We start from the raw sequence: 23656 nt of genomic DNA on the forward strand, positions 1-23656 counted from the left end.
GCTGGGAAGTCCAATATCAAGGTGCTAGCATCTGGACAGGACCTTCTTGTTGCATCATCTCACGGTGGAAGGGGAGAGGGAGAGAGCAAGGGAGAGAGAGAGAGAAGGGGATCAAACTTGCTCCTTCATAATGAATTCCCTCCTGTAATCCATCCATGAGGGTGGAGCCCTCATGGCCTGGTCACGTCTCATCAGGTACCACCTCCCAACACTGTTGCACTGGGGATTACCTTTCCAACACATGCTTTTTGGAGGACACTTTCAAACCATAGCAGTGGCAAATATGAACACACTGCCCAGATTTCATGGCTATCAGTTTAGGGATCTTTCTTCTGAATCACATTGTCACTTGCCTTTAATTTGGCCAACAGCATGAGTGTGCCTGCAATGTTACAATGTCACAGAAGGTGAGGGAACTTCTGTAATATATTTCTAGTGCACTTTTGTGATGGAACGTAAGAATAGAATAAATCAGGAGTTGGCAAAGTAAGGCCGATGAGCTACACCTCCTGTTGCCTGCTTTGTAAAGTTTTATTGAAACATAGTCATGCCTACTCATTTACTATTGTCTATGCTGCTTTTACACTACAAAGGAAAGTTGAGTATTTGCAATAGAGACTATATTGCCCACAAAGTCTAAAATATTTACTGTTTTTTTTTTCACAGAAAAATTTGCTACACCCCGAAATAAATGAACAGAATGGAAGTAAATGAAAAAAAAATGATGCATTCATTCATAATAGGTAGTGCATCATAATTGAAAAAGAGAATGAGAATTGGCCTCAGAATCAGAATCTCTCTCACCTTGGCCATTTGGCTGGATGACTTTGAACATGATGGTTTTTACTCTGTAGGCCTGTTTCTGTATCTATCACTTTATAAGGTTGCTGTTTAAGAGTTCTACAAGGTAAAATGTGTGTGTATGTATATATATACACACACATAATATATATGTATCAGTTATGATTAGGCTTAGCCCCATATAACAGAAAATAAAAGTATCTTACACAAGACAACAGTTTCTTTTCTTTCACGTGGAGGTCTGGAAATGTGCAATTGGGTATTGGTCTGGTGCTGCATGGAGTCAGGAACCCAAGCCCATTCACCTTGTTGCTTTGCCATGTGTGGCTTTCATTCCTGAGGTCCTTTCATGGTCCAAGGTGGTTGTGAGAGCTCGAGCTACTGTGCTATTGTTGCTATTGATAGTATGATAACAAAAGGAATCAAATTGAGAATCAAATACACAAGAGCTAGAAACAGAGCCATCCATAGAAGCCAGGCAGCAAATCCACACTAATTCAAGACTAGTCAAGATGAGCACTCCTGCCACAGTTCATGAGACAATGGGTATATTTCATTTAATACATTCTTGGGGTACATTGAAGATTTGGAAGCAATATCTTATGTGTATTCAACATCTAACACTTTACAAAGCATTTTCATATTTATTAGCTCATTTGCTCTTCACAATGCTCTGGAAAGGTAAGATGAACAGGTCTTAATATTATTATTCCTACTGAACACTTGATTCACACGGGTGCTAACGAACAGATCCCAAAGAGTCCACAGCTAGGTCTTTGGGTATTTGTTGGGAATGAAAAGTGAACAATCATGGCTCAGAAAAAAGAAAATGACCCCAAACCAGGATCACTAGTAGAGTAGATACAGCACGTGAAGACTGGGGTTAATCATGTGGTCTGAGCCTCCCTGGGCCAGTATCCTCACCTGTAAAACCTAGATAAGAGCACCTATTCATTTTGAGGTTGTTGTGAAGATAGCAGACAATCATAAGGCACCTGGCACATAAGACCAATGTTATTATCAAGGCTTACTTCTTTCAACAGTTGTGTCCTTAGAAAGGCACTTCCCTATCCTGGGCCTCAGTTTCCTTTCTTAGGAAAACAAAACGCTTGGACTCAGCAATTGCCATCTTCCAAGTCTCCAGTTCTCCCAGCCTGAGATTCTGCCTTTTTAACGGATATAGCTCACATTGGATCTCAGGTTGGAATTCTCCTTCTGGTTGCCTATTCATTAGCTGTGTGTCTAAGAAAAAGCTAAAAACATTTCTGACGCCCCGCATCTGTAAATTAGGGATACATAAAATGTAGCTTATTGAAAAGGTATGGCGTGGATTTAATGAGGTCAGTGCCCAGTACCCACAAGATTGTAAATTCCTCAAAGGCGGGGACCCATCTACTATGGGGATTTTCAAAATCTCATGAGTACTTCAGAGGGTTGGCCACAGGATTAGACAAGTAAAGAATCAGAAACAAGGCCTGGCACAAGGTTAGCATTCAAGAATTGTAAGCATTCAATAAATATTATTTCTTGCACCAGCCTACAAAAGTCCTGGTGTTCAGTAAACGGTTTGACACACACATCCATCGGGGGCTGTGGAGAGTTTGCCAGGATGAGTTCTGTGAGATGAGTCCCCAGAAGGGGAAACTCGCAGCCCGAGCAGACACAGTCCCCTTCGGTGCCTTTAAAAAGCAAGCGAGGGCCCGAGCCAGGTTTCCATCCGCGCAGCCCGCGGTAGGGCCAGGGTTGGGAGGAGCGGGAACCCAGTGGGCGGGGGCGGCAGGCGCTGACCAATCCCGGGCCCGGTTCAAAGGGCCAATCATGGCGCGTCTTACAGGGGCGACGGGGGCCGCGGCCGGCGGGGGGCGTGGCCTCGCGCGGGGCCGCTGGGGCTGGGCTGCAGCCACACGCGGAGACCGCTCTGCTCCTGCGCGGTGGGGCTGGGCGTGCCTACACGCAGAGTTCCTCTAGCTAAAATGCAATTTCAGATTGGACAAGTCGCGTAAGTGGCCCGCCTCTCCGTCCCACGTGGGCACCAGGGGCTTTTGCAGGCGCACAGACTCTCAGCGCCCACGTCCAGGAAGAAGGTTCTCCAACCCGAGAGCGCACTGGGTCAGCGCTTCCCTCCCCTTTTTCCTCCTTTTCCTCCTCCTCCTCCGACTGTTTAAGTCTCACACCCGCCGCGTTGGCTCCCGAGACGTTATTGAATCCCCTGTGTCCTCTCCTGGGTGAGGCGTGGGGTCACTCAAGGGAAGGGTCGCCCTTTACTGCATCTGCCAAGGCTGCCCATTAGATGTTTGGAACCCAGGGTGCTTTGTCTGCGGTCACTGTCCAGTTAACTAGATTCAGTTCCTCTCTTACTCTCCTCCCCTTTCCCTCCCTCCTCTGTCCTCCCCCTTTTAGGACGTTTTTCCAGGCAGTTTTGGAGCCCTTTAATTCAAGTCTGGCTACCTAAGGCATTTTTAGGCCAGTGTTGCTTGTAGGTTTAAACGCTTCCAGCAGCTTGTGATAACGTTTGAGGTGCAGTTTAGTTTAGATGGGATAATGCTATTTGGTTACAGTTGTCCTGAGTAGGAAAGGCCTAGGGATACCTTTCAATTTTCATTAATTTCGCTTTTATTTAAGGATCGGCAAGATGCAGAATGGGTGAATTTCCCTAATTATTGGTTATTTTCCACTAAAGCACTTCCTGATGTGTTAACACAAATTTCATCCCTAAAGTAAATTTCATCATTCCTCACTAAGATATGAAGAGCAGCTATCCTTACGTTATTAAAGTATGAAATTAGGAGTGAGGAAGTGATTATGCTCTTTAATAGTAGATAGTAAGGAAAGAAGGAAAGTCTTCTCTTACTTTGTGGCCTTTATTTAAATGGTAGAATTTTGCTTTGTTTTGTTTTTTGCTTGCTTTCCCCCTCTTCCCTATGATCCACAAGTGTATATCCTGATGTTTTCCATTTTAACTTGCTGGCTGGGTCTTCCAGCCGGATGACTGCCCCTTGGTCTTCTGGGAGTCTCCTGTTAATGTGGCTTTCACGCTTGGCCCTTGACCTGATGGCTGCTGGCCTGGCTGTTGGAAGGGCCAGCTGAGCAGGACCTTCTAGTGGGAGGCTTGGAGGACTGCTATTAAGGATGAATGAGGGAACAGAACCCAGGGCCTGGAGGTGGATTTTGAGGAAGAGGAGGGTTAGGAGCCTCCCTGGCTGGACTTGGAAGTCAAAACATGTGTACTGAGAGAAGGGAATAACCCAGAGGGTGGGGAGCTGAGTCTTTCTGGTTGAAATTAAGACGTTTACTGGGAGGACACTCAGCCTTCCAGCCTGTGTTAATTTTTGCCGTGGGCTTTTTCTTTTCCTGGAATTTGGTTCCCTTTCCCTAACCTTTCACTTAGTTCAAATCACAGTCAATTACCAGATGGTTTTTAAAACAATTTGAGGTAATGAGTCTTGCCATTAAACTTCCAGCCAGAGTGGGACCTCCCAAGGGAATTTGAAATGATTATTTTACCCCAGGATATGCTACAGAGATCACTTAACCTCTCCCCTGCCCATCTTTTTATAAGGAGGGCCATAGAATCAACCCAGGTGGTGTAAGAAGAGATCATCCAAGTCAGTTCTTTATTCATTCATTTGTTCTCTAATACCCTGGGCCCAGCACTATGGTAGGCTCTGGGAAAGTAAAGATGAGTAAGACTTGGTCTCTGCTTTCTAGCTTTCATCCAGTCTGCTTGGATCCAGTTTAATGAGAGACATTATATGATACTGAGATTTAGTGCTACGGCGGGGTATGCAGAAGATTCTCAGGAGTGGAGAGAAGGGCACATGGTTCAATATGGGGTTTGGAGAAGATTTTCTAGAGAAGATAATACTGGAGCTAAGTTCCAAAGCCTGAGTATGAGTGATTTTGAGAAAGAGAAGAGGCTTGTATGAATTGGGAACAGCACGTAAAAAACTACAGAAGCGTGGAATGTGGTTGATTAATATGGCTAGGCAGGGAAAGGTGAGGTGGGAAATCACCAGATACCAGGTTAGGAGGGTGAGAGGGTCAGATCAGGAAGGGTCTGGTGAATCATCTTGAGGGAGTTTGGGATATACCTCCAGGGAAAATGACACGCTCAGATTTATGTTTTAGAAAATTAATTGTGGTTGCAGGGTAGAGAATGAATTGGAGTAGTGAAGCCTGGAGAGATGCTATTGTAGTCATATAGGTGAGAGGGTTAGGGTAATAGTTATGAAAATGGAGAGAGACTAGGATAATAGAATGATTAGGAATTATTATAATTACTGATTGAATGTAGGGAATGAAGGAATGTAGCAGTCAAGGTGCCACTAGGACCCAGAAGGCATTCTGAAGTGGGATATTTTGTAGCAGCTTTATTGAGGGATAATTGACATACAATAAACTGTACATATTTAAAGTGTCTAATTTGAGAAGTTTTAGCTTATGTATATATCTATGAAAACCGTCATCACAATCAAGAAGGAACATCTAATAACCCCATAGATTTCTTGTGCCCCTTTGTAATTCCTCTCTGTATGTTTTCTTGGGTAAAGTGTATATTAAATCTTTTGTCCGTTTAAATAATTGAGCTGTTTGTTTTCTTTTTATTGAGTTTTGAGAGGTCTGTATATATTTTCATAAGTTCTTATCACATATGTGATTTGCAAACATTTCCTCTCATGACATGCCTGTCTTCTTGTTCTCTTAATATATTTTGAAAGTAGAGTTCTTAATTTTGATGAAGTCTAAATTTATCAATTTGTAATTTTGGTGAAATTGATTTTATCCATTTAATTTTTTATGGATCACACTTTTTGGGTTGTATCTGAGAAATCTTTGCTTAACCTAAGGTCTCAAGTATTTTCTCCTATTTTTTTTTTAAAGAAGTTTTATTGTTTTTGGTTTTCACAAGATCTATGCTCCATTTTTAAGTTAATTTTTGTATATGGCATGAAATATGGAATAAAGGTGTTTTCTTCTGTATGGATATCCAATTGTTCTGGCACCATGTGCTGGAAAGCCCATCTTTTCTCCATTGACTTGCCTTTGCATCTTTGTTCAAAAATGATTTTTGTATGTAGGCCCATTTCTACTTGTTTTATTTTGTTCCATTGATCTCTTTGTTTTAATGCCAATACTATTAATATATAGTCTTGATGAATATAGCTTTGTAATAGATAATGAAATCAGCTAGTTTGAGTCCTTCCACTTTGTTCTTTTTAAAATTTTTGTTGGTTGTTCTAGGTCTTATTTCCATAGGAATTTTATAATCAGTTTGTCCATTTCAAAATAAAAACCTGTTTAGATTTTAATTAGAATTTGTAATGAATCTATACATTAATTTGGGGGAGAATTGAATCTTAAATAATGAATCTTCTGACTCATATATATCTGTTCATTTAAGTCTTCCTTAATTTCTCTAGGCAAACTTTCATAGCTCTCATTATATAGGTCTTGCACATCTTTGTCAGGTTATCTGTAGGTATTTCCTATTTTTTGATACTATTGTAAGTGATGGTATCTTTTAAAATTTTAATTTCTAGTTCTTTGTTGCTACTTGCATATCATTTATCCTGCAATCTTGCTATATTACTTATTCTAATAGCTTTTTTTGTAGATTGATCAGATTTTCTATGTATGTAGTCAGCATGTCATCTATAAATAAGACAGTTTTATTTCTTTTCCAGTGAGGATGCCTTTTATTTTTCCTGCTGTACTGCATTGGCTAGAACGGCCTCTTTGCATAGAAATGATGAGAGCTGACAATTTGCCTTGTTCTTGATCTGAGAGAGAGGTATTCATTTCTGCCTCATTTAGTATGATGCAGGATATTAATTATATATTTTTTGTAGAATCCCTTTTTCAGGTTTAGGAAGTTTTATCACATTCCTACTTTGCTGAGAATTTTTTTTTTGATGAATAATAGATGTTTATTTTGTCAGTTGCTTTTTCTGTAACTGAGACCATCAGATTTTTTAAAAAGACTCTTAATGTGGTGAGTTATATTCATTGATTTTTTTTTCTAACCTTGCATTCCTGAGATAAACCCTATTAGTCAGAATGTATTATCCTTCTTGTATATTGTTGGATTCTGTTTGCTAAAATTTTAAGAATTTTTGCATCATTATGATGGATATTGATCTATAGTTTTCTTGCATTGTCTAGGCTTTGTTATCTGAGTAAATCAGGACTCAGAATGAGTTGGAAAGCATTTCATTCTTTTTGATTTTTCTGGAAAAATTTATGTAGAATTGGTATTATTTCTGAAATGTTTAGTATATTTCACTAGTTAAGTCATCTAGGGCTGGAGTTGTTATTGTTCTTTTTAGGGGGGGTGGTTAAAATATCAAATCATTTGATTAAATGAAGAACTGTTCAGATTATTAATATCTCCCTGACAGTGTTATTGAGATATAATTGACAAGTAAAAATTATACAGATTCAAGGTGTACAATATGATGATTTGATGTATGTATACATTGTGAATTAATTACCATAATAAAGCTAATTAACATATCCATCACATAGTTACCCTGGATTTTTTGGTGAGAACACTTAAGATCTACACTCTTAGCAAATTTTAGGTATACGATAAATTATTACTAATTGTAATCACCATGTTGTACATTAGATTTTTAGAAATTATTCTTCTTGTAACTGAAAGTTTGTGCTCTTTGACCAATATCTTGCCATTTTCCCCACCCTCCCGGGTCCTGGTAACTGCCATTCTACTCTCTGTTTTTATGAGTTGGACTTCTTAACATCCCACATATAAATGAGATAATGCAGTATTTGTCTTTCTGTGTTTGGCTTGTTTCACTTAGTGTAACAAGGTTCATCTATGTTGTTGCAAATGGCAGGATCTTCTCCTTTTTTAAGGCTGAATAATATTCCATTGTATTTATATATACCAAATTTTCTTTATCCATTCATTCATCTGTGGACATTAAGGTCATTTTCATATCTTGGCTATTGTGAATAATGCTGCACTGAACATGGAGTACAGATATCTCTTGAGATAGTAATTTCATTTCTTTTGGATCTATACCCAGAAGTAAGATTGCTATCATATGGTAATTCTATTTTTAATATTTTGAGAAGCCTCCATAATGTTTTCCATAATGGTTGTGCCAATTTACCCTTCCGCCAACAGTGTATAAGTGTTTCCTTTTCTTCACGTTCTCACCAATACTTATCCTTTGACTTTTTGATAATAGCTGTCCTAATAGATGTGAGGTGATTTCTCATTGTGGTTTTGATTTGCACTTCCCTGATGATTAGGGATGGTGAGCATCTTTTCATATACCTATTGGGCATTTTTATGTCTTCTTTGGGAAAATATATATTGAGTTCTTTTCCCCATTTTTTTTTAAATTGGGTATTTATTTATTTTGCTGTTGCGTTGTATAAGTTTTTTATATACTTTGGATTTTAATTCTGTATGGGATATATGATTTGGAAACATTTTCTACCATTTTGTAGGTTGCCTTTTCATTTTGCTGATTGTTTCCTTTGCTGTGCAGAAACTTTAATTCGATGTGGTCTTGCTCATTTATTTTTGCTTTTGTTGCCTGTGCTTTTGATGTCATATCTAAAAAATTGCCAAGACTAACGTCAAGAAACTTTTCATTTATGTTTTCTTCTAGGAATTTTAAGGTTTCTTTTCTTAGTTTACGTCTTTAATCCATTTTGAGTTGATTTTTATATATGGTGTAAGCTAAGAATCCAATTTTATTCTTTTGCATATGGATGTCCAGTTTTCCCAACATCAATTATTGAGTAGACTGTCCTTACCCCATTGTGAATTTTTGATGACTTTGTTGAAGATTAGTTTGTTGAAGTATTTGTGTGGTTTATTTCTGGGCTCTCTGTTGGTTCCATTAGCATATGTGTCTGTTTTTATGCCAATCCATATTATTTTGATTACTACAGCTTTGTAATATAATTTTAGATCAGGAAGTGTGATGTCTTCCAGCTTTGTTTTTCTTTCTCAAGATTGCTTTGTCTATGCAGAGTCTTTTGTGGTTACATATGGATTTTAGGGTTGTTTTTTGTACTTCTGTGAAAAATGCCAGTGGTATTTTGAAAGGGATTACATTGAATCTGCAGATTGCTTTGGGTAGTATGGATATTTTAATATTATTTCTGTCTATCCATGAACATGGTATATCCTTCTCTTTGTATGTGTCTTCTTCAATTTCTTTCATCAGTGTTTTATAGTTTTTGGTGTATAGATCTTTCACCTCCTTGGTAAATTTATTTCTAAGCATTTTATTCTTTTTGTTGCTATTGTAAGTGGGATTGTTTTCTTAATTTCTTTTTAGGGTAGTTCATTGTTAGCAAATATAAACAAAGCTGATTTTTATATGTTGATTTTGTATCCTATAGCTTTACTGAATTTGTTTATTAGTTCTAACAGTTTTTTGGTGGAATCATATATAAGATATATAAGATTTCCATATATAAGATCATGTCATCTACAAACAGACAATTTTACTCCTTTGTTTTTAATCTGGATATCTTTTATATCTTTTTCTTGTGTGGTTGCTCTGGTTAGGACTTCCAGTACTGTGTCAAATATAAGTGGTGAGAGTGGGCATCCTTGTCTTATTCTTGATCTTAAAGGACAAGCTTTCAGCCTTTTACTATTGAATGTGCTGTTGGCTGTGAGCTTGTAACATACTGTCTTTAAGATGTTGAGATGTATTTCTTCTAGATCTAATTTGTTGAGGGTTTTTATCAAGTAAGGGTGTTGAATTTTGTGGGATGCTTTTGCTGCATCTATTGAGATGATCATATGATTTTTATCCTTTATTCTGTTAATGTATCACATTTATTGATACATGTGTTAAACCATCCTTGCATTACAGGGATAGTTACCCACTTGATTGTGGTGAATGAATTTTTTAATGTGCTGTTGAATTTGGCTTGCTAGTATTTTACTGGAGATTTTTGCATCTATGTTCATCATGGATATTGGCCTGTAATTTCTGTTTCTTATAATGTTTTCCTGACTTTGGTATCAGGGTAAGGTGGCCTTGTGAAATGCATTTGGAATTATTGTCTCCTTTTTAATTTTTTGTAAGAGTTTGAGAAGAATTTCATTAATTTTTCTTTAAATGTTTGATATAATTTGTACTTTACCCAATGCCCTGTGAGTTAGGAGGTTTTCTACTTTGGTTGGTGTGAATAGGACTATTCCTAGTCTGTGTGAAGCCCACTGATTGTTCATGCTAATCCTTTTTGATGCTTTTGCCTCAGATAGTTTCCTCACACACATGCAGTGATTGGTACTCTCCTGAACACTTGAGGAGTACCCTTTGCAGTTTTCTGGTATTCTCTCTGTGTAGCTCTGTCCCCTGTTGTACACTGCCCCAAGATCCAAGCCTTTTTACTCTCCACAGGCTCACAATTTTGTCTCCTCAACTCTGGGAGACTGCTGGGCTTTGCCTGCATTCTTCCTTCCTATGCCACAGTCTGAAAACGTTTCCCAGGCATTAGTCTTTAGCAATTGCAGGACTTCTCATTTTTCTTCTGTCTCTCCACAATTACTGGACTCTGTTGCCTGATGTCCTGAGAACCTTTGTGTCCTATATATTTTTTGGTTCTTCTTTTGTTTGTTTGCTTGTTTTTAAGCAGGGGGGTAAATATAGCTCCTGTTACTGCCTCTTGGCTGGAAGTGGAAGCCTTCAACTAGATGTTTTGAAGAAAATATAAAGGAGGGGTGATTTGAGGATGTGAGGAAGGGATTTTGAGAGGCACCTAGGCCCAGTAACAAAGGGGAACTTTACCACTTTGGGCCTGTAAGAGCATGATGAAGGAAGTGTATCAGAAGGATGCATAAGACACCTTAAATTAGGATAGTTTTCAATCAAGGAGCTATTCAGAAAGAGGGCAGTATGAATGCCTGGGATTAATAACAGTAAGATTGTTCTATCCCTAGACCTAAAGGGACAAGGGGAGGAATGGTCACCAGAACCTAAAAGGTGAAATCATGTGGAAAAGGCTGCCTCAAGAGGATCTAGTATCTTAGGCCAAGAGATGCAGCAAGTCCAAGGCAACTCCACAGGAAGGGAGCCCTGACCTTACTCTCCTCCTTCCTTTGAGGCTTCTTCAAGGGCTCTCCATTGCCCAAACCCATAGGTTCATATTGATAAAACATAGATAACTCTAATTTCTAGAAGATAGAGGGTTAGAGAGTATTGGAGATCCTGACTATTGTCTCCAGGACACAAAGCAGGCAGAGAAGGTAGGGAATGGGTATGTTGTAGAGATATGGGGGCGCACTAACAATAACCTGAAGAGGGAGTCAGTGATAACCTCTAGATTCCTGGTGACAGCATCAGGGTGGATGGTCACGCCACTCACTGAGATAGGGAGAGAAGTAGGTTTGATGTATGCAGGAAAATGATGACATTTCCATCCCAGACTAGGCATACTTTTCCCTAGAGGCTCCTATAATCCCCTCTTAATCATCTTGAATTATTTAGGAAGTCCTTAATAACATGGATGACTCAAGGAAGCAGAGTTTATACAGCAGGTACCTATACAGTGATGTAGTGTGGGGTGAGTTTAGGGAGAATGGGAAAATCAAGTAGAAATCATTCAGGCTAAATATATTACCCGTCCCTTGGCCATCTAGATTTGGGGCTGAGCTACCCTGAAATCTGTTGCAGACCAGGCTAAGAGCTGAGTAGCTTGGATTCTGCTAAACTGGCCATAGAAGAGAGATTAAGGAAGGACTCAGTTATTGAGTGGATATTGGGGTATGAAAGTTGAGAAAAAGAAGACAAAGTCTATAAACTCAAGAATGATTTCAACAGATCAAACTCAATCTAGTTTACCACATTCTGGGATTGTAGAATTATGTGGCATCTTTGATCTTAAAATGAAGCTACTGTTAGGATTTAAAAAAATTACCATGTAACATAGTGGAAAGAGCATAGGATTGAAATCCTTCTCTCTTGTTCACTGGCTCTGTGCCTTTGAACAGGTGACCTAACTGCTCAGAACCTTAGTTTCCCATATTTATGTTGTAGCAAGGATTAGCAAGACCATCTGTGAAGTCACTGGTACCATGCCTGGCACAGAATAAATGTTTGTAAGAAATTTATTCATGTAAGATGAGAGCTGGCTCAAAATATAAATTTAAGAAACATTTGGATTCATGTGAAGGTACGTATTGATAAAACACAGATAACACTAATTTTCAGTGAACTCTTAAGGGAAGAGTAGGGCATGTGACGAGGATTACCTGAAAGCCCCTCCTCAAAGGCAGTTTTTAAAGACGCCCCAGCTCCCTTTCCCTCCTCCCCTCAAGAACAGATTATTCTTCATGGTAGTGTCAGAGATAGTTTGTTCCCATCAAGGACAAATTATTCTTGATGCTAGCGTCAGAGATTAGATATTGGGCTGGATGGAGTGTTGGTTCATGCCAGCCGAGGGCACCCAGAGGGCCTCCGGGAAGGTAGAGGGAAAGGGAAGACTGTGTGCTCCTAGCCCAGCTCCACACTGTGTCTCCATCTCCACAAACATGGTTGACTGAAGGTCATTCTAGTTAAATATAGTAAGTGCCCCTATCCCTTCTTCCTCTATTTTTATTTTAGAATAAAGCCATGGCACGGAGGAGCAGTCTAGGAACTGAGACTATGGAGTATGGAGGAAAGAAGACTCCATAGGAGGTTGTGAGCATCATTTCAAAACATTTGAAGGGACGGTGCACTTAAAAGGGTAAAAAGGCTGTTTGGATGATCCTTTGGGAGGAAAATTAGGACTGGAGGGGAGAAACTGTATAAAGCACAGTTCAACTCAATACAAGGAAGATCTTTCTTCCTATTACAGTGGTAGCTGCTCCTTGTGGACATTCAGACAGCGCAGAGAGGGGAAGGGAAACACACTCCAAGCCCCCGTTACATTCTTTGACCTGGGTGTCACCGGAGTAAGCAGTTTTTTGTGTATTTTTCTTGAAATCTTGTATGTTAGGTCTTTATATAGTACATTGGTTCTCAAACTTGATCATCCATCAGGATCACTTGGAGGCCTTTTTAAGGCACAAGCTGCCGAGCCCCATGCCAGAGATTCTGAGTCAGTGGAGCTGGACCAGAGCCTGAGAACTTGCATGTCTCACGAGCTCCCTGGTGATGCTGATGCTGTTGCTCTGCTGGAGAACCACACTTTGAGAACCACCGATGCTCTATACTTTAAACAAATAATAATACAAATGGGGTCATACTATACCATCTAAGAACATACTTTTTTAGTTGATAATATGTAATTAGCATCTTTCTTTTGCTCCTTCCAATTTTTTTTAACAGCCGTTGATGTATCAATTTTAGCAAGTCCGCTATTGATAAGTATTTAATTTGTTTCTAGGGTTTTTGTGGTATGCTCTTGTGTTTCCAAAAAAAAAAAAAAAAAATGTTGTAGGGGACATTTTGATATGTCTTTTTTGGTGAGCCAAGGCATAAATTCTTAGAAGGTAGATTCTTAGAAGTTCCACTGTTGGGTAAAAGGCTAGATTTTTTTTTTTTTTTTTTTTTTTTTTTGAGGCAGAATCTTGCTCTGTCACCCAGGTTGAAGTGTCATGGCATCAGCCTAGCTCACAGCAACCTTAAAGTCCCAGGCTCAAGCAATTCTCCTGCCTCAGCCTCCCAAGTAGCTGGGACTACAGGTGGGCACCATGATGCCCGGCTAATGTTTCTATTTTTAGTAGAGATGAGGTCTTATTCTTGCTTAGGCTGGTCTCGAACTCCTAACCTCAAGCAGTCTTCCCACCTCGGCCTCCCAGAATGCTAGGATTACAGGTGTGAGCCAGTAGGATTTCAGGTGTGCCCAGCCTAAAAGGCTAGATTTTAAAAAATTGACAGTTTCAAATTATTCTACAAAAGATTGAACCAATTACCATGAAAAGTGTATGAAACTGCCTATTTCTCTACATTGTTGACAAAAGTGGGTATTATTGAAATTCAACTCCTGCCAATTTTTTAGGTGTAAAATTATCTCAGTATTTTGATTGACATTTCCTACATTATTTATGAGGTGAACAATTCATGTGTATTTCTTGTATTTCTTTTTCTGTGAACTACAAGTTTGTATCCTTACATTACAGGTACAGGGAACAGTGTGGACAGGGGCACTCAGCCTTCCTTTGGGGAGTTGCTAGTGGTTTTGTAGGGTCGGAGTGTGATGGGTTGAGGTTGGGGAGGGAGGTGGGAGCTAACGTTAGTGAGGCAGCAACAGCCAGAGCTTAGAGATGCTCGTAGGTCAGGTCAAGAGTTTGGGCTTTATTTTCGGGGACAGAAACGGCATTGGTGGTCTTTAAGCTCGTACTTTAGCCCATGGTGATTTTGACAGGGCCATGTTTGTGGAATGGCCAAGTCTACCATTTAATCTTGAGATAACTCATTCTTTAGGCCTTTCACCTTGGGATTTAAAACCACCGGGCCATGCTTCCTACCCAGGGAAACATAAGGACAGGCCAAGACCTTAGCCAGCCTCCGGCTTGATGTTATCTCCAAGGAAGGAGCTTTGCATGATCACATGGAGAATGGGTTTTCTTGCTTTGCCACATACTTCCCTGAGCTCTTCCTGAATTTGCTGACATCTGGCAGCAGTCATTAAGGTTAAGGGGTTCGTCTGTTGTTGTAATTTGAGTGACTTTCTGGAAAAAGCTGTGGATTTTGGCCAATATGCTAATGATAATAGCATTGCTTTGAAGGTCTGGTTAGTTCTGTAGAAAATCACTTTTAATTATGTCAGCAAATCAACAGCAACCTCTTGGAGAAGAAGGCGATGGGGGGGAAGAAACTACATATATGTTTAAATTATTCAGAACTCAAAGAGAGGTCAGGGATTCACATTTCAGAAAGGAGTCCATGTAGGCACAGATCACTAAGTTTGCATATATAATAATTTTCCCTGTTATGGGCTTAGCTTTGTAATTGGCATGTTAGGGGAGAAATCATCAAATACAAACTGCAGTGAACTCAGGGTGTCAGTTTGGTTTATAAAAGATTGACTGTGGATCCACCTGCCTGGGTGGACTCCCTCTACATTTGCCTTCTCCCCTCTGTACGTGTCCCTGTGGATGTGGGGAGACTGGCCCCAGGGAGGAGCTTGGTGTTTCAGTCACACACCACGCACAAGGCTTGCTTGCAGTGCTTCTAGAACTCTCCAGAGGAAGAAAGTCCTTAGGGTCTTTTTATTTTAGAAGGTATTTGAATATTTTATACATTCATAATCCTCTCCTCCCCCACAACCCAGTAATTCCCCTATGATAATACTACATTGCACTACATTTAGCTTGTACAAAGAAATAGGGGGTAGAGCATTCTCAGTGAATAGCTAATGTTTCCTACAGTAGGATTTATTGTGACAGAGGTAGACTTTATGAATCAGACCACAGAGAAGGCATTTCAAAGCATCATCTGAGATTTCACAGGATGTGAAAGTTCATTCCACGTGTGCCCAGGACAAAAGCAGCTCGGTTAGTGTGGGAAGCCTGTCATTTCAGGGGTGTTGGGAAGAGTTCAGCTCTGCTGAGGCAAACCTGAATTTTAACATGGCCTCTTCCCTCTGCGGGCTTTGTGACTTTCTGCAGGATGTAGACCCTTTCAGCATTTCAGTGTCGTGTGAATGGGAGAAACAGCACATACCTTGTGGTAGGTGTTGTAAATGTAGGTTCCCCTCTCCCTTTCTCTGTGTAGGGAATGGCTTGGCAGGGCAGCAGAAGAAAGCATTATAAACAAGCAAAGAGTTGCTTTATTAGAACACAAGGATTGGACAGAAGAGATAGGAGAGAGTGAGCAGGGTTTATGGAAAAGGACATGGCAGGTGTAAAGTTTAATCTCTTTAAGGGATATTTGTTGGTGGAGTTTGGGGACATCATTTGATGAGTCACATTTTTCATCCACGCTTTCTTTAGGACCTGTACCTTGCATTTTCCTTCCACTGTGGTTGGATTTTATGTTTTCTTTGCAACTGCTGTTGTGCCATTGCCTGTGTGGCTCTTGGAAGGTGGTGGGTTTTGGCCAGCATCCAGGACTGGCTCAGTTTGGATCTGGCCACATTACGAGGCAGGCCTGAGGATTTGGTGGGTTTAACTATTTTTTTTTGGAATCTAACTTCAAATTTAAAAGGATAGCCATTTTTTCTACTGTCTTACTGATTAATACCATGTCCCTTGTCCAGTAACTTTTTATTTGCCTTTAAAAATGGGCTCAGTATAGAACCTGAAAAATACTGAGTTTGTGATCTGCTGGATCAGAACTGTTGGAAGAGTAAAGAAAGCAATAAACTGGTACCTCCCTTAACCACCTTGTTCTGTGGGAAAAGGTGGAGTTGGAGTAGGATGTCTGGTCCCTAAAGTATGGATGGCTGGAATTCTGGTGGCCACATGAAGCTACTTTCCTGCCATATGCAGTTTTACTAGGTACGTTAGGTTTTGCTTGAAGTACACAAACAAGGAATAATTTGAGGCATCACCATTTGATTTTCAAAATTCAGATCTTTATATTAATCTTAGGCTGCTATAACAAAATATCATAAACTTATGGTATTATGTTCTTATGTATTATGGCTTATTTGCAACAGAAATGTATTTCTCACAATTGAAGGCTGGGAAGTCTAAACTCAAGGCACCAGCAGATCTGGTAACAGGTAAGGGCTGTCTTCTGGGCTGCATATTACTGACTTCTCGCTGTGTCCTCACGTGGTGGAAGGGACAAGGGCCTCTTTTATAAGGGCACTGATCCCATTCATGGAGGCTCCTCCCTCATGACCTAATCCTCTCTGAAAGGCCCCGCCTCATAATACTGTCACCTTAGGGCTTAGGTTTCAACACATGAATTTTAGAGGGACAGAACCATTCAGAGCTTAGCAACAGTAGAGGCTGTATAGGATCTATTTTGCACTCGAATTTTCCTATGGCACCAGTACCATGATTCCTTCTGTTTATAAAGGAATTACCTGTTTGAAAGCCTTTCTGTGCCATTATTAGCTTTAATCTTCACAACAACCCCTTGGAGTAGTTGTACAGAATTCACAAATTTCCTTTTATACTTGGGAAGAGAGTCATCAGTGAAGGGACTTGTCCAAAGCCAGTCAGTGGTAGACATGTACAGGATAAGTCCCAGATTTCCCGTTAGCTAATCCAATGCAATGACCTTCACACCTCACTCCCTACCCTGTGGGTACTGAGGATTTAATTTTCAGTGAGATAGAGAGAATTGCCTTCATTTCTCTCAAATGGAGTGACTTTTTGTTCATTCATTCATCAGTATTGAATACCTGCTATTTTTGTGTGTGTATGCTTTGGAGATGCAGAGGTAGATACATAGGCCCAGCCCTGTCCCCAGCTGTCAAGAGGCAGCCCTGCCTTGCTGTGCAGGGGACTTCTGTACTCTGAGCTTTTTTTGAGAATGTCTGGGCTCAGAGACTACGGGCGCCATGGTGGTTTCTCATGTTCTTGGGTGTCTGGGGTTTTTTCACAGCCTGTTAGCTGGCTTGAGGAACCTGCGTGTCCTGGGTCCCACGTGGTAACTTCTGGGTGCTGGAGGACTGAGGTCTGTCCTGTTGGGTGACAGCATGCATTCCATGTATGTGTGGGTGACCCTCAGAGTAGAGAAAAGGTTTTATTGGTTTGCTCACAGGTTTTGTTTTTGTTTGATATTTGGATTTACATCTGGGTCTCACAACTGACATTTCATTTTCTGTTCCTTCTCTATATTATGGACTTTTCCTGGGCAGGAAGAATCTGGTGGGTGTTTTTTTGTTGGCCAAGGCATTTGTCTACTTCTTTCTTTCTTTCTTCTCCCCTCCTCTCATCAGTCAGGGGGTTTCTTGGTTTCTTATCGTCTGAATCCCCCAACCCTCCTCTTCCTGCCCATTCAGCTTCCTCCCTCCCTTCCCCTTCCCTGTCCCCACTTACGCCCTTATCCTCTTCGCTCTGCATTTTCACTTTCCTTCCCCCTCTTCTCCCTCTCCTCCTCAGATGCTTTTGACCTTGTTCTTGATCTGCAGCAGGCCAGATTCTTTGTTAGGCATTTGTGTTAGACATCAGTGGTGAATAAAAGATTGTCCAAGCCCTTCTAGGAGCTTGCCTAGATAGGAGCATGGTTCACCTATTCAGTAGCTTTCAGGGAACAGCTTCGCTGCTTACTGCCTCCCTTCTCTCTGCTGCCACAGAATGTGCTGGTCACCCCAGACTTCACTGGAAATAGGCTTATACTCCCTTGTACCATCTACACCAGGCCACGGGCCTATCTGGGTGAAAGATGTCTTGTGTAGTTGCTACAAACTCCAAAAGTTTGGGGAACCCAGAAACTGTTCGGGCTTCTTTTGAATCAGTATTAGCAACCTGAAAACTTTTAGAAATGTCTCCCCTTAAACCAAAAGGCTGAAAAAGAACTGGGGAGGTGGGTCATTGGAGACAGCTTTTCATTTTAAGAGGAAAAGTGCCTGTTAGCAAGCTGTTCTTTTCCTCCCTCGTGTGTTGTTGGTACAGCTTACAGAGAACCAACTATAATTGCCAAATTAGCTCTTTCCTTCCCATTCCAAATTTTCTTACCATCTTAGAGCATGTGAGATTTGTTGAAAGCGGTATTCAATCTTTTCTGTTAAGAAGACTGAAATGGACAAGCTTAACCCATTGCTCGTCTTTTTCTTCCCAATCTTACTACACACCTGATTGCAGTATAACTAATTACATAAATTATGTGGGGCGTGTACATGAGCTCCCAGCAAAGTCCAGAGATCAAAGTTGAAAGAAGGTATTGAATTCCTTTCCAGGTTGCTGGAATACTGTTTCTGTGGACTGTCACCAAATCCATCCTGGAGGAGCGGCTCCTTAAGAAATAGGACATAAGGTAAGCGCCTCCACTCTGGAGGGTTGCAGGCGTAGGAAACAGTAAGAGAATGATCCCCACATGGTTGATATTTGTAGCATGTACCCTCTTCTCAGGATTGATTAAGTCCTTTTGCAAAGAACAGCCTCCAACTCCCAGGTCCCCTTTTCCTTTTTTCACGCTGCATTTGGGCAGCTTGCACATTTGTTGAAGAATCAGCCGGAAAGTCTGTGGTTTCCTGTGGCACATTTCTAATTATATTTATACAGGCTATTATTTAATGAACTGTATAAATATTTATCATACAGAACAGTCTTTTGATCATAAATAGGAGCTAAAAGTCAGTCCAGTCCATGCTGGGGACGTGGACAGGAGGCTGTTTCTGCCCTTTGAAATGTGTCGTGGACTGAGAAGTTCCGTGCATCTCAGGATTTGTATGCAGCACAGCTTGACTTTCTCTCTGTTATTTTTCTTTCTCTTGGCCGTCCACAGTCTGTGTCCTTATTTCTCTGTGGCTGACCACCCTCCCCATATTCCTAACAGCTGTTTTCAGAGCATTCACCTTTGCCTAAAAAGAATGAAATGAAACCACAGTTCTGACTCTGACCATTCCTAACGAGACTTTGGAATCACACTGACTTATCCTTTAATCCCAGCCCCCGCCTCTGTGCTGTGTGACTTTAAACAGCATCATCTCCGAGAACCTCAATTTCCTTAACTGGGAAGGGGGGCTCGTGCTGCCTGCCTCAGAGGGTTGCTGTAAGAATTAAGTGAAATCACAAAGTCTGGTGATCTGCAGAGCAGAGCTCAATAAATACTCCTGCTGCATTGTTGTTGCTGTTGTTATTGAAGAAGTTATCAAAGGATTTGGTTTTTTGTTTTAGCTTGGTGTTGTGGAAAGAGCCCTAAACTTGCCATAAGAGGCTAGGGTTCAAATCCTAGTGCTGCTATTTACTGTTTGTGTGACTTTAGGCAAATTACTGCCACCCTGCTGAGGTGTAAAGTGGTGATAGGTTTACCAACCTGATTGGGTTTCCAGGAATGTGGAAATGATTGACCCAATGAGGATCCTAATCCTTTTTTTAAGAAACAGACTAGAAAATGGAATAATGTTTTCAATTTTGCAGTTGCTTTATTTTTTGAGGCCAAGAGATACTGGCTGAATAAGGTTTGGAGTCCAGGTCAGAGTAGATTGTACTTACGACCCAGGGCACAGGGCACAGTGGAGGAAGAGCAGGGGGTCTGTGTTGCAGAAAATCCTCGGTAGAGCTTTTATAACTTGTGGGTTGAGTTTCGGGGAAGCTGCCTGAGGGCTTGAACTTCCCTGCTTTCAGGTTCCAGGTGTAGAAACAATCACAAAGAGATCACTTAAAACTATAATAATGGGAAAAATGGTGAACCTGAAATATTTGAGTAGGATCTATTTCGTCGAAAAACATGAAGTTTGTGAACGATGCTGGGAGGGTTTGACTCCCTCATTCCCATAGATTTGACTCTTACTGAATGATGCCTTGGTTATGTATTACAGAAGCAGATGGTTTGCTGAGAGTGGCCACCCAGTGTTGCAGAAGGGTCAGTCTCTTAAAGACGAACAGCCCAGGTTCTGAGTTAGCCAACTTTAGGTACAGTAGGCAGGGGCCCCTAGCAGAGCCCCTGACAAATAGACATTTAATAAACGGAACAATATCTGGGGGCAGCAGAGCATCCTGAGAAAGTTTAGGGACTTCGGTGCCAGAGGGAATGGATCGCTGTCAACTGTCTTGCTTATATATGACATACTGGAGCAAGTTACTTTGCCTGTCTAGGACTCACTTTCCTCGTCAGTAAAATGGAAATGATAATAGTTATTGTCTTTAAGAATTGTGGTCAGGATTAAAAGTGGCATTATAAGCAAGACACGTAGCAGAGTATCAGATGCACAGTAAGCAGAGTACCTTTTATTATTTCCCCAATAATGGGTTTTAAAGGTAGCCATTCATTCTCCAAGTCACAAGGACTTACTGAGTTGCTGCTATGCGCCAGGCACTGGGCATACAGCGGTGACACAGGCAGCAGTTGGAGGTAACCATCTAATCATAAAGCTCCACTCTCCCTGTGAGGCTGGGGCTCTCCTGAAGGGTGGGCTCTTTCCTGGGTCCAGAAACCAGAACTGGAGCAAGCCCAGGGTGAGCTGTAGAGTGGAAATCTGCCTCTTTGGATTTTACTGGAAAGGAATCAGGATGTCTGGGTAATGGGCGGCAAGATGATGTGCTCCCTACCAGGGAAGATGGAGTCGAAAGTGAGCAACCCAAACATCAGGGCCTGGGCCAGCCCCTGGGGATCTCTCGTGTCACTGGGGCTGGTAGGGGTGGATATAAGCCTGGATGCTGGCTGGCCAGGTCTGTGTAAGCCAGAACATTCGCACAGACTCTTCATTTCCTACTTGTTTCTTTGTTCCTCCCTGTGTGTTTAGAATAGTCTTGCAAAGTTCCAGCCAAGAGCAAAGTGCTGTTGACATGCTAGGATCAGTGTTAAGGAACAGCACCCCTGGGGGCCTTCACAGTCAAGACAGTGGGAAGCCAAGAGGGAATCCCAAGTGAAGTAAGGTGTGTATGGTTGGTAGGGGGAAGGCGGAACAGCTGGCTTGGTCAGTCTGCTTCTTATTTGCAGGTAAAGAAACTGAGGAAGCTCTGAGCCAAGGCATCCTCCCTATTTTGTCAATCAGTGTATCCTTAGCAGGGGGCCTGGTGCCTGTTACAATCTGTGTTTCTTCAAGTCTCAGGTGTCAATGATTGCAAGATGCACCATTTATTTCATATGCCACCAAGAAAGAAAAAAAATGCTAGCAATTAACTGTAAGATGCCATTGATTGTAAGATTCACCATGAATTCAGAGAAGCTAAATGTGAAACAAAGGACTGCCCTAGAATTAATGAAATGTGGTTGTAAGCATTCAATGAATATTTGTTAATTGGATGAATGAGAACTAAGAGATTAGAATAAACACTGGTGCCTATAGGTACAAATTTAGGAATTCAAACTATGAGGCATGAATGTGTTTATCCTTGTTTTCTGTTAATTCATGGATTCAGTTTATTCAGTAAACATTTATTGAAAACCAACTATGTGCCAGGCACTGTGCTAGGAGCTAGGGATACAGAAATCAATGAGTCCATTTTTCAGGTGCAGGCCAGTAAGAGAGATAAACACGGGAACAACAAAGTTTCCATCCAGAGGGGCAAGTTTTAAAAGAAAGTAGGGACAGGATACTGTGTTGGGATCCTTTGTGTTCAAGAGATGGACAATGGCAAGGGAGTCTTCCCCAAAGAGGTAGTGGCTGAGCTGAGCCTTAAAATGTAAGTCCATGGTCACCAGGCAGGTAAGGAGAGGAGGGAATTAGGAAGGGACAAGTGTGTGATGGGGAGGCCTGTAGCAGTACGGGGCCCTTGAGAGCCCAAGAGGAGTTTGGGAGACATCTGGAACTTGGAGTGAGAATGGGCAGGACTGTGTGAGGCAGGTCTGGGGAGCAGGCAGGAGGCTCATGGAAGGCTTGAGATGCCATGCTGTGGACCTTAGGGCAGTGGTCCCCAACCTTTTTGGCACCAGGGAACGGTTTCAAGGAAGAGAACTTTTCCAGACTGGAATATGGTGGAGGTGATGATTTTGGGATGATGCAAGTGCATTACATTTACTTTTATTGTATAGCCAAATCTCTCTGCTAATGATAATCTGTATTTACAGCTGTTCCCCAGAGCCAGCATCACCACCTCAGCTCTACCTCAGATCATCAGGCATTAGATTCTCAGAAGGAGAGTGCAACCTAGATCCCAGGCATGTGCAGTTTACAGTAAGGTTTGTGCTCCTAAGAGAATCTAGTACCGCTGATCTGACAGGAGGCGGAGCTCCAGCGGTGACGCGAGTGATGGGGAGCAGCTATAAATACAGATCAAGCTTTGGTCACCTACCCACTGCTCACCTCCTGCCGTGGGGGCCCGGTTCCTAACAGGCCAGTCTGTGGCCCAGGGGATGGGGACCACAACCTTAGGGTGTATCACAGCCCGAAGCTGGTGACTTTCAGTGGTCCCAAGAAAAGGCCCAGCAGAGGGACTGCTGGAGGAAGGACTGGAGGGGGAAGCAGGAGTGATCCATGCTTCAAACAAGAGCAGCTCTACTTTTATCTGTTTTATTTAAATTTTCTTCAAGTCATGGCTTGAAGAAGAGCATCGCTGTTGAATGAACGAAGGAATGAATGATTTGACAATTGGTGCTAGTGGTCATCTGGTGCCCCTACAGGGATGTGAGGGAGAAGATGAGAACGCACACTGGCTGTGGCCTGACCGTGCTTCTCTGAAGCTTGGATGAAAGTAGCCAATATTATTTCTATAGCTTCCCTATTTTCTTCTTCACCTGCCAGTGAGCCGCAGAGCCAAGAGGGGGACACACACAGTTGGGAAACCCTTGTAATTAAGTCGGAAGCAATCACTTTTAATGGAGGTTATTTTTTTTTTTTCCCCTTTACTGGGATAAATATCCAGGAAGCAGTAACTGAACATCTGCTGGCTGATGTTGTTTTAGAATCCCCTAGGTGCCTTGGCCAAGGAAACATTATCTTTCTGAAGTTGAAGGGTGCAGAAGGCCGCTCAGGTTGAAATTAGAATCTGGACGCTAAGGCTGCTCTGAGCTCACCTGGGGAGTTGTGTGTTCACCAGCTGAGTTGTCCTGAGGGCTTGTTCTTATTCTTTGAAAGGCCAATCTGGAAAATAAAAGCCGCTCTGAGATTCTGTGTCACGTGGGCTAATCTGACCAAAGGGAATTAGAGCAGCCATGAAGGCCAAGGAATTCCTGATGTTCTCTGGTCAGATTTCCTTGTAACTCACCAGGGTTCTATAAGGAAAACAGATCGTCTAACTAATTCCTGATCCTGTCTGCCTCAGGGTGCCTTGCCAATTCCCAGTCACTTCATGACACGGCTGCAATATATTTGCCTCTTCTCCAAACCTATCGTATTAATGCAAGCTTTTAGGAAGAAAGGAGAG

General features: G+C 41.5%; 1 protein-coding gene across 10 annotated transcripts in view; it reads left to right on the plus strand.

Moving 5' to 3' along the window:
* Positions 1 to 2713: 2713 nt before the first annotated feature.
* The window catches only part of FGGY (FGGY carbohydrate kinase domain containing), a 387509-nt gene continuing 366566 nt past the window's right edge, over positions 2714 to 23656 (plus strand). For 5 of the 10 annotated variants that reach the window (XR_011234566.1, XM_069480063.1, XM_069480062.1 and 2 more), the window contains exons 1-2: positions 2862 to 2910; positions 18586 to 18662. The gene's annotated coding sequence lies outside the window, so the exon portion shown is untranslated. Of the gene's footprint in view, positions 2796 to 2861; positions 2911 to 2970; positions 3027 to 14298; positions 14420 to 18585; positions 18663 to 23656 lie in introns of those variants that run through there. The other 5 variants (XM_069480068.1, XM_069480071.1, XM_069480069.1 and 2 more) reach the window with 3 other exon arrangements.

Source organism: Eulemur rufifrons, chromosome 8, assembly GCF_041146395.1.
Source record: "Eulemur rufifrons isolate Redbay chromosome 8, OSU_ERuf_1, whole genome shotgun sequence".
Taxonomy (NCBI): domain Eukaryota; kingdom Metazoa; phylum Chordata; class Mammalia; order Primates; family Lemuridae; genus Eulemur; species Eulemur rufifrons.